The sequence below is a fragment of the Mauremys mutica genome, chromosome 11 (assembly GCF_020497125.1).
Source record: "Mauremys mutica isolate MM-2020 ecotype Southern chromosome 11, ASM2049712v1, whole genome shotgun sequence".
In the NCBI taxonomy this organism is placed as follows: domain Eukaryota; kingdom Metazoa; phylum Chordata; order Testudines; family Geoemydidae; genus Mauremys; species Mauremys mutica.
In genome coordinates this window covers 53966898-53978221 of record NC_059082.1, presented here as the reverse complement: position 1 = coordinate 53978221, position 11324 = coordinate 53966898, and positions in this window count along the sequence as shown.

The following is an 11324-nucleotide window of genomic DNA, read 5'->3' as shown; positions in this document are numbered from 1 at the left end:
GACAGGCTGGGAAACCCTGAGTCCCCAGAGGTTGGGGGCTGCTGAACTCCTTACCAGGGGTCAGCAAGAGATTCCCCCCCCCCCCCGCCCCACCCAACAGGGAGACCCAGGAGAGTTGGGATGAGGAGACATCTACTACCTCCATAAATCGCCCCTGCAGCTTGGCTGGAGTGGCCTTTCCCCTCGCTGCCTGGGTGGGCTTGCTGTAATGTTATACTGTGGCTGCGTTCTACCCCAGAGGTGGCTGCATGGGGGGGGCGTGTCTCTGGCCTGAGAGGCACTTCTGTTCGAGGGTGAGGTGCTATGTGTGGGGAATTGCACCAAGGGGGAGCAGGAAAGCAACTAGCCCTCAGGCTGCAGAGGTAACTGAAAGCGACATTTCCCAAGGACTTTGCTGCAACCATACCTGAGGAATCCAGAGTTGTGTGGCCCAGAGACAGACAGGCTCCATACAGGTGGCGGGAGAGGAGCCATCCAGAGGCCATGCCACTAAGAACTCCCCAAGCTCTCCTTAGCCTGAGTGACTGCTGGTGTCTAAGCAAAGCGTGCTAGGAAAGCTACCCTGCTCCTCGCTATGGCAGGACCTCCCACAGGCATCAGGGGCAGCATCCTCTGCCTAGAGGCGGAGCATTAGCCAAAGCTGCTTGTGTGCCTCATATGAGGGTGCTGCCCAGCCAGCGCTGAGCAGCATGGGCATTTGGCATCCCTCGATCAGTCAGTCAGGACATTGGCCGAGGCCCTGGATAGGAGCAATCAGTGGGGCGAAGAGGGGACAGGCTGGTGGCCAGGAGTGAAAGCTGGAGTGGCTGAAACAATGAACCCCATGGGATTGTGAGTGAGATGCAGATATCTGAGCTGCTTAGTGCTCTGTCCTGTGGAAGCCAGGGGTGGTGGATAACTGCTGGGACATGGCTCTGCATGGCCTGCTCAGTGCTTATGCCGTGGGTCTGACGTGGGAGACAGGGTACGGGATTGCGGGCAGCAGGACCTGGACTCTGGCTGAGGCAGTAGCCAGTGCTCTGATCCTTCTAGGTGTCGTGGCTCCTGGAAGCCCAGGATGGGCTAAGCACATCCACAGGGGCTGGGGCTGGCATGTTGGGGGGCTGATGGGCAAAAAAGCATGGCTGGGCTATGACACACCCCAGCAGAGTGGGGCGTGCTGCTGGGTTTTCTCAGGGCTCCCCCCAGCAACAGGCTCAGCGTGAGCATGTCCTGGCAGCAGGACGGGTCTCTGGGGAGCAGCCAGTGGCACAGACCAGCCTGGCACAGCTCCCTGGGCAGGACCAGAACTCCTCATGCCCAGCACGCCCTTCCCCCCCAACAATGGCCTGGAGTTAGCCCTCGAAACCAGGACTTCTCTACCCAAATTGCTGCAGCTTTCTTGGCCTGCCAGAGAGTCAAGGAACTTAAGCCCGTTCTAGCTGGCTGAGGGGCACTGCTGATTGGGGGCTCGGGGTCGGTGCTCTGGCCCAGAGGCTGCCCGTGTTACCTGGGTCGAGTGTATGGGAGGATCTGGAAAATGGCTTGGAAAGGAGAAGATGCTCTAGCCCAGACGGGCCTCAGGCCAGGGATGGGGAGAAGCCCAACCCAGCATCACCCATGCGACCGTTTGCAGGCTCCATACAGCCCTTGGGAGTTCTGTGCCTGCAGCCCAATGCATGGCTGCTTTGGCGGATCTCTGCACTGGCCCTTTGGCTGTGCCCATTGCTGTAGGGTCTGTCCTGCTGTGGACCCATGTGGCAGGGGATCTCAGAAGGGATTTCAGTAGATTTCACTCACAGGGCATTGGTGTGGGGAGGTGACAGTGTGTCTGCACATGGGCACAGAGGGCAGAGCACGCAGTCAGCTCCATGTGGGCCCTAGGGCTGGCCGTCAGGAGGAGAAGTGTTCATGTGCAGCAGGAGTGAGACGGTCCCTCATGCTGTCCCCTCATGTAAGGCCACATCTGTCCCGCCATCCTCTGGTGCTGCCCTGAGCAGCTGGCAGCCCTTCCAGGAAGGTCACCCTGCAGGATGCAGGGATGGGGAATCAACGGAGGGTCCGTGCTGGCATTTCCTACATGATCCTGGGACACGTCAGCAGGAGTGACCAGCTTTGGTGTGTTGGGTGAGACCACCACAAGTGCAGGCACATCCCTCTTCAATGCCTGATGCCTGGCATGAGCTGGCACTGCCGGCAGAGGAAGCTCTGTGCCCATGCAACATCTTTGAGCTCCATCCTTCCACGGCCAGCCCTTGGAAGAAGCTAGCTTTTCCCATGCCGTCCTTGTCTTTCTTCTGCTCCCAATGCCCTCAGAGCCCTGCTCCCTCTGCAGTGTGGCAGCTGACTCGGGAAGCAGGCGCTTGTGCTCCCATTTTAGTTCCCTTAGTGACAGAAAATGGGCCCAGGCTAGGTGGGGCTTGCACAGTGCAGGAAGCAGATGCCCAGCTGCACTGGCAGCAGATTTGCAAGCTGGCAGGTCAATGCCAGCTGCTCTGAGCACCCCCAAGCCTCCTCTTTAGCCACTTTGTGGATCTCACTGGGTATCAGTGGATGTGGCGTAGCCCACTGGCTGGGCAGGACTGCCCATAGATCCATCCCACTGAGGGATGGTGTCCGGGCTCAGCAGCAGGCTGCCATATGCAGATGTGCTAGGATGGGACCACTTCACATGCAGTGTCTCCAGGGTAGTTAGCAGGCTCCAGGTCCGCCCTCATGGCCCAGGGCACAGTAATGCTTCCCAGGGCTGGCCGCTAGAATGGCCCAAACCTCCCATTCTGGTCCTGCTGCCAGCAGTCAGCACAGTGAAACCCTAAGCCATGGCTTCTCTTGTGCTCAGGCCAGCTGTGAGGTCTCCAAGGCAGAGGAGCAGCATGAAAGGGACTGGCTTCCGGCCGGAGAGGGCACCTGCCCTGGGTGGCAGGGCATGGAGGAGGGCAAGAAAACAGGCTAGGGGGAGGGCCAGCTTCCTGCCCATGCTGAACCCCAACCTGCACCCCCCAGTTTTCATTCCCCCTGGGGAGGGCACACAGCCAGGTCAGTGCCATGTTACTGGCGTGGGTAGCACTGGGGCTCCCAGCACATCACCTACAGCACAGGGCTCCCTCTGAGCCAGGCCCAGGATGCACAGCTCCAGTCCAGCCTCCACTCCTGGCCGCAGAACCAGCGCTAGGCACGAGGAGACTTAGCAATGGTTTAGGGCCCCGAGCAGTTCAAGGGGGCCCCCTATTCGCTTTTTTAGTGTACGATGTGTGTAGAGAGGGACAAACATATTTTTTCTTGGGGCCCCCAATGGGCTAGCACTGTCTCTGCCCTGCCAGCAGCGCTGGGAGAATCTTCCGATTCCCCTTCAGTCTGGATTCACTTACTAGTTGCATGCCCAGCCCCCTCCTTTCACACATGTCCTGGGCCCTGGTTCTTCTCCTGCTCCCAAGGGGTACTGTCACTCCAAGGGGCCCTGCCACGGCGTCTCCCCGGGCTGTAACAATGCTGCTCCCACAATAGTTGTGGACTCTCATTAATAATTCAATCCCTTTTTTTGTGTGTTGCTAAAATAAACGCCGGCCCTACCAACAATACCATCCATGCGGCCTACTGTCTTCCTTCTGCTGGTGAAAGGCCCTCCTCCCATATGCCCATCCACTTTTAGGCTGAAAGCTCCCCAAGGCACTCTACAGATCAGAGTCGCTTCACCCACCACTGAAATGCTACCACCTCTGGGGGATGGCACAACGGCTGTTAAAGAGAAACAGCAACACTGTCTTCTATCCAGTAGAGACTGCAGGGGAGTGTAGATAGCAGGATGCACTTTGAATCCAGGCAGAACCCAAGGGTTCCTGTTTCATTCATAACTTTGTGACACTGAATGCAGGTGAAGTTGAACAAGTGCAACTTTATTAATTCCAGGGGGAATTAATCTCTGGAATTCCATCCACCGAGATGGCCATTGACTGAAAACCGCAGGACACCTGGGAGGGGATCACATTCGTACAGGAATACATCTCTGTCCCCCCAGGACCTGCGAGAGTGGCGTTCTTCAACTGTGCCACAACTCCGCCCTAGCGGGACACTTGGAGCTATATAAAACCCAACTGATGTCCTGGTACTTCTGGTGGCCCTAGATGAGCTCCACAATAGAGACTTGTCACTTCCTGCCAGGTGTGTGCCCGGACCAAGATCCTACACCAGAGACCCTGAATTTTCCTCCAACCTCTGGACACCCCACCTTGGCCCTGGGAACCACTTCCTTGAATGTTGTGGTGGAACTACTGGAATCCGGTGGTTTCATGACCATCCTGACAGCAGTAGATCACTTTTCTAAATGGCCCGCTTCATTCCCTGCATGGGTTTACCCTCCACAGGGGAAACCACCCGGCTCTGGCTAAACAATATAGGCAATCTTCATGGCCTCCCAGATCTTGTCACCTCTGAACGGGGGCCCCAGTTTACTAGGTGCTTCTGGCATGAGGCCGTACATCTATTAGGCAACTATGTACACCTGTCCTCTGCCTACCACCCTCAGTTAAATGGCCAAACAAAAAGAAACAACCAGATCCTAGAGCAATGCGTACAATGTTACACCAGCCATCATTAGAACGACTGGGCTTCAATGTTACCATATGCCAAATTTTCATATAATAATGCAGACCATGCACCCACAGGCCACATCCCCTTCTTTGTCAATTATCGTTACCACCTCCGATTTCACCCACAACTACCCACATCCTCCCACAACCCATTAGCCTCAGACCTAGTACAACACATCCATCACATCCAAGAGGAGGTGAAGGGACACCTTGAGAAGGCAAAAGAGGGCTACAAAAAGCAAGCAGACAAGCAAAGACAACAAGGCCTTGCCTACTCTGTAAGACAAAAGTTATGGCTTTCTACGGAACACCTCCATATGGACACACCCTCTCATGAAATGAGACTATCAATTTCTCAGCCTGTACCAGATTTGGCAACAAAACAAACCCAATTAACTTCAAGCTCTAGCTCCCTCGATCGCTTAGAGTCCACCCTGTATTCCTCCTCTCACTTCTAAAGCCCTACACTGAGAACACATCCCCATAGAGTCCAATCACTGCTCCCACCAGTGCAAGAACAGTCAGTAAGATTATGTTGTTCATGAAGTCCTTGATTCTAAGATCAATCAAGGTACCTGATGTAAGGTCCTAGGGACTAGAACCCAGGTCTACAGAGCCTGGGACAACTGATGTTCCTACAGCACCATCAGGGGACCTTGTAAAGATACAGCTGGGGCACTCTGGAGAGTAGACGCTGCAGGACGTACCACTCAAGAAACCCAGAGTGATGGTACCCTGTGGCCCTCTGATTGGCCAACTGCCCTATTTAACCCCAGGCGATGCCCTGGGAAGTTGTCTGGGCAATCACACAGACTGGTCTGCTGCAACACTAGAGTTCACTTGATCTCCAACTCTGACCCTGATTCTCGGCTGGTACTGCCTCTGATCTCCAGTCTCCAACCCTGGCCTGACTCTGACCCTAATTCTTGCTTATGGGACCTGGCTCTTGCAATTCCTCCAACTCCTGGCCAACAACTACCATTCCTGGTGGGCAGACCTCACCCGAGCTGTGACCGCCAGCTCAGACTGCCTATGCGCCAGTCCCTTACAGTTTGTCCAGACCCACTTTTCACCCACTCTATGGGAGCCCCTTGACAGAGATATGGAAGGGGCAGGTCTGCCATCACCCACTGGATCCCATGGGGTACTGGATCCCCAAGAGTGGATTGTGCAACTCCAAACCAAGAACTATCTGCTGCAGTCCCAAATGACACATCTCCTAGCAGAAAATCAGACACTCTGCAAGCAGCTAGCATGGTTCCAGATGGAAAATTCTGTGCTCCAGGCCCGGGTTGGGCCACTACCCTCTGACCCAAGCCCCATGTTATCACTACCCGAATGTTTTGATGGGAGCCATGATGGGATTCTTGAACCAATGCAGTCTCCCTTTCCTGCTCCGCCCTCGAATGTATCCAACTGACCAGGCCAGAGTGGGACTAGTGATTACTTTGCTTAGTGGAGAAGTGCAGGATTGGGCCTCCCCACTGCTGGAGCAGGGCAGCCTGGTGTTAACAGACTGGAATGCCTCCCTGTGAGCATTGTTCGCCATCCACAAGAACCTTGAATATCTGTGGAAGGCATGAGCCTTGAACCCAAAACAGCTCAGGTTGGCATTATTCTTCCCTCGGTTTGATTTTTGTCATCACCTATTGCCCTGGAATGGGAAAGCTGATGCCTTATCTCGAAAGGGGGAATACTACCAAGAGGGTGAGGAGCCTAGCCAAGAACCACCCTGTCTCCTAAAACCTTGTAATGTTCTCAGTGCCACACTACACCAAGACTTGCTTGATCTAATCTGGTCCACTTCGCAGGGCAATCCATTAGTCCAGGAGGTGACAGAACAGTCTGAGCAAATAAAAGCCAGAACCAAGATGCAACACTCCACACAGGATGGGATAACGTACCTCGATGGGTGCATATACATTCCACCAGGGCACCCCCAGCTAGAAGTGTTCCATCTCTGCCATGACCCTCCATTGGCAGGCCACTTTAGCTACCTTAAGACCTTCTACGTGGCTTCCCATTTCTTCTGATGGCCATGTATGCAAGCCAAAGTCAGTCCAGGACAGCTAACTCTTGTGAGCTGTGTGCATGCACCAAGATGCCACGTGCTAAGACCGTTGGCACTCTAGTACCTCTGGAGATCCTATCTAGACCCTGGGCCTAAATCACCCTGAACTTCATCGTGACTCTGATGGTGTCAGAGTCTGCACCCTCACTTGAAACTGGGGGGTTTCAAAGTGAGGACCCGCATATCTTCCCCCACCCCAAAATCCTAGGGTAGGTCTCCCCTTTTGCTGCCACCACCTCGGTCAATTACGTGGGCCGGGACACCCCTGTTTCCCCCCTGTCTCCCTTCAAAGACACTCCCTGGGAACACAGATCAACTCACAGAGGAGGAACCTTCCCCCTCCCCTCTCCTCCCTTTCTCCTAGCCACTCTGGAGAGATATACACCGATTCAACTCTGTGAATCACTGAGAGAGAGTGTCTTAGCCCCTTCCCCGATCCACAGTAGAAGGGATTTAATCAAATCTTTATAGAAAGAATTTATTAAAAGAAAAACAAGAAAATACAGAATCTCTATGAGTCCAAGCTGGACACTCATAGGGTATAACCTTGCTAAGTTCTGGAGAGAATCCTCTCTCTTTCTCAGTACAACCAGTACAAGCAGAATTAAGAATAATCAATAACAAACACACAGAATTGCAAACATAGGATTATTAGATAAGGACACAAAGTATCTTTCTAATACTCACTATCTTGACTAGAAGAAATTAGTTCAGAAAGGTGGAAGCTGGTAGACTTGATTAAAACATCTGGACTCTTGTAACTCCAGACGGCTAAGACAATACACACACACACAGAGGGAAAAAGTTCCCTCCTAGGAATTTCAAATTCTCTTCCCTGATTGGTCCTCAGGTCAGGTGCCCACCAGGTACTATGCTTTAACCCTTTACTAACTATTCATGACAGATGGCCTCACAGTGTTCTTGACTGTTGTAGATGAACTGATCATGTGGTCTATCTTCATGGGTTTCCAGACTGTATCACCTCAAACTGAGGCCCGCAATTTGTCTCATGCTGAAGTGCTCTGGCTAATCAACATTCGTGCTTTTACCTCCTCCACATACCATCCCCAGACAGACGGGCAGCCAGAGGTGGTAAACCAAGTAGTAGAGCAATACCTGAAAAGCTTTGTCAACTACCATAAAGACAACTGGTTCTTCCTCCTTCTGTATGCTGAGTTCTCATACAACAATGCACAGTCCCTTCTTTGCCAATTATGGTTTCCACTCTCGCTTCCACCCAGCCTTGCCAGCAGTCTCCCTGAACCTTGCAGCTGCCAACTGGATCCAGCAAATTCACCATATCCAGGAGGAGCTTAAGGACCACTTTGGAGATGTGTAAAGGGGCTATGCTTGACTCTAGAGGGAGAGACTGTACTATCTAATCAACTGGAAGGCTACGGTCCTGAAAAGTGCTCCTGGGAACTGTCCATGCTCCTGATCTGGTAGAAAGGTTTAATCAAGACCACTCAGATAAACTGAGCCCAGCACCCACCCAGAGAGGGTTATATAAGGATCGGGGGACTAGAATCTGGGTCTGTACAACCTGGGACAGCTGATGTTCCCACAGTGCCACCAGGAGACTGCATGGAAGCACAGCTGGGGGCACTGTGGAGAGTAGGTGCCACAGGAAGTAACACCCAAGACACCCAGATTGATGGTACCCTGTAGTCTGCTGATTGGCCAACAGCCATATTAAACCACAGGGTTGCCTGAAGTTGTCTGGGAAACCACACAAACTTTGGCCTGTTGGAACACCAGACTTTGCCTGATCTCCGGTCTCTGACTCCAGCCTGACTCTGACCTTGCCTCCTGATTCTAGCCTCTGATCTCCAACCCTGGCCTGACTCTGACCCTGATTCTTGCTTGTGGGGCCTGGCTTTTGTGATTCTTCCAACTCCTTCTTGGCAACTGCAATCCCTGGTGGTCAGACCTCAGCTGTGACCACTAGCCCAGACCCTGGTCCCATACATTGGGAAGGTTATGTCGCAGAGGAACACACTTGGGAGCCAGCTGAAAATGTTCATGCTCTTGCCCTGGTTCAAGCCTTCCATAGGAGTGCCCCTGAGAAACCTGGACCAACATTGCCTGGTGAGGGATGCCCCTAGGGGAGGGGTTGATGTCATGACTCCTGGGTCTTGAACCCGAGTCTGTAGGAGCAGCCATGCTTCAACCCTCCATCTAGCAGCCTGCTGACAACCACTTACCTAGGACCCATGAAGCCAAGCCCCAGTTTGAGACTCTGCCCCCGAGGTCCTATTGGAAGAGTCCCAGAGCAGCTAATTGGCCTGCTGGCCCTACTTAAGCCAGCAGCAAGAATAGGAAGCTGTCCGAGCATCTGGGCTCCACTCTGCTCTGGACTGTGTGCCTTGTGCTTCCTGTGCCTGCTCCCCTGGCCTGACTTCCAGGCACCCTGGCCCCACGTGACGTCTGGCGTCTGATTGTGGTTCCTGACCTCCAGTTTGTCACCTGCCTCTGACCCTCTGGCTCTTGACTTGTGGTTCTGATCTCCCACGCTAGCCTGACCCAGCTGACTCTTGGCTCCTATCTTGTGACTGTGGACTCTGACTACTGGTCTGGCTGCCCACGACCTGGCCATGACATTAATCCAATTCCTTTTCATTTGACTGCTCAGGTGACTTCGGACTGACTGTAAACACACGCCTCATTTCCAGTGAACTCGACTGAAATCCGCACCTGCTTTCCTACCGTAGGTAAGGCCCTAGGCTGCCCGGTGCTCCCCACATGGCTTAAAGGTTTCTCATTCTGGGCAATCTCTGCTTTCGGGCTGCCTGACTTCCCAGGGTGTGGGGGAAGCCCAACCCCAGCTGAAGTCAAGGGGAACAGCAGGTGCTTAGTGCCTCTGGGAACCAGGGTGCCATGTCTCAAGTTGGGCACTGCCATGTCTCAGGTTGAGGCACCTAAAATCAGTGTCACTTGGCCTTCCCCTCCTCGCTGCTGGGCCCTACTCTGCTGGGCTGCTGGGCACCATGGGACAGCGCAGCAGGGCTGCTTTGCCCCACATGCCTGGCATATTAGGCAGCAATGAATATATTTTTAAGGCACTTCGGTGTAATTTTCCCCCCTGTATATTAAAGATTCCCCATCACATAACGTGGGGGTGCAGGACTGCTGGGAGAGGGGATGCGTCACTATGCTGAGGGCTAGATTAGCGAGGGTACAAGTACTTAGCTGGGCCTTCCAGGGCATCTTTGCCCCCTATGGCAGTGGTTTTCAAACTTTTTTTCTGGCAATCCAGTTGAAGAAAATTGTTGATGCCCGTGACCCAACGGAGCTGGGGATGAGGGGTTTGGTTGTGGGAGGGGCTCAGGGCTTAGGAAGAGGGTTGGGGTGCAGGGGTGAGGGCTGTGGGGTGGGGCTGAGAATGAGGGGTTCGGGGTGTGGGAGGGGGCTCTGGGCTGGGCAAGGAGTTGGGATGCGGGAGGGGGTCAGGGCTCTGGGCTGGGGGTGCAGGCTATGGGGTGAGGCTGGGGATGAGGAGTTTGGGGTGCAGGAAGGGAATCAGGGTTTGGGGTGGGGCTCAGGGCTGGGGCAGAGGATTGGGGCACAGAGTTGGGTCATGGGCTTACCGTGTGCGGCTCCCGGTCAGCGGTGCAGCGGGGGTTCCCAGCCAATGGGAGTGCAGAGCTGGTGCTGAGGGCAGGGGCTTCCACGCCTAGGAGCCGGACCTGCTGCTGGCCACTTCCGGGGCGCAGCGCGGTGTCCGAACAGGTAGGGACTAGCCTGCCTTAGGTGGGCAGCACCGCCGACGGGACTTTTAACAGCAGGTCAAAGGTGCTCACCATAACCGTCGCGACCCAGTGCCTTCATAGGTGGCGAGTTATATGGGCCTGTGGTGCCCGTGGTGCCCGTGCTCCACCAGTATTCAGGAAGGTGGGCCCAGCTCCACCAATGTTTGGGCTTATCTTTTCAGAGCCGTCCCGTCCATAGGACGGACTGAGGTAACTGCCCCGGGCCCTGCGCTTCAGGGGGACATGGGGTCCAGGGCAGCCTGGGGGATTAGCTGGGGGCGGGGGCTGGTGCCTGCAGCAGCAAGTGACCCGGCCCCAGTCTGCCCTGCTCCGCTCCACTCCACCTCTTCCTGCCCCTGCTCCCTCCTGGCCCCACACCGCGCCTTCCCTCAAGGCGCCACCTCTTCCCACCCCTGTTCCATAGCGCAGGGCCAGGGCAGTTGCCCCGGTCCGTCCTATGGACTGGACGGCTCTGCTGGACCTGTTCTGGACACCACCAAAAATTATATAAACCTGGCGCCTCATTGGGCCAACCCCAACCCCTTGCTCTGTTGTGAAATGGGTCGGGATTGTGTTGAAATGGCCGGGAAGGCGGGAGGGGGGAGCCAGCTTCAAGGCCCTGCTCTGCCTGACTCAGAGCAGATTATTTTTATCCCAGGCCACTCAGAACCAGGCAGTACAGGAACTTACACCCAGGGCTCCCCCAGGCCAGTGCCCGAACCACCAGGCCGTAGTGGCTGAGAGAGGCTCTGGCTGAGCCAGAAGCGACACTGGTGGTGCCCAGGCTTCGCACAACAGGAGCCACTTGCCAGGCTGAATTTTATAAATGCGATTCCCACTCTGTGCGGGCGTAGGCCTGACACGCTGCCAGTGGCTGGCAGGGACGCGCTGCATGGCCGTCCTGTTGTCTTCTGCTCTCTGTGTTTGCTTGACACTTGT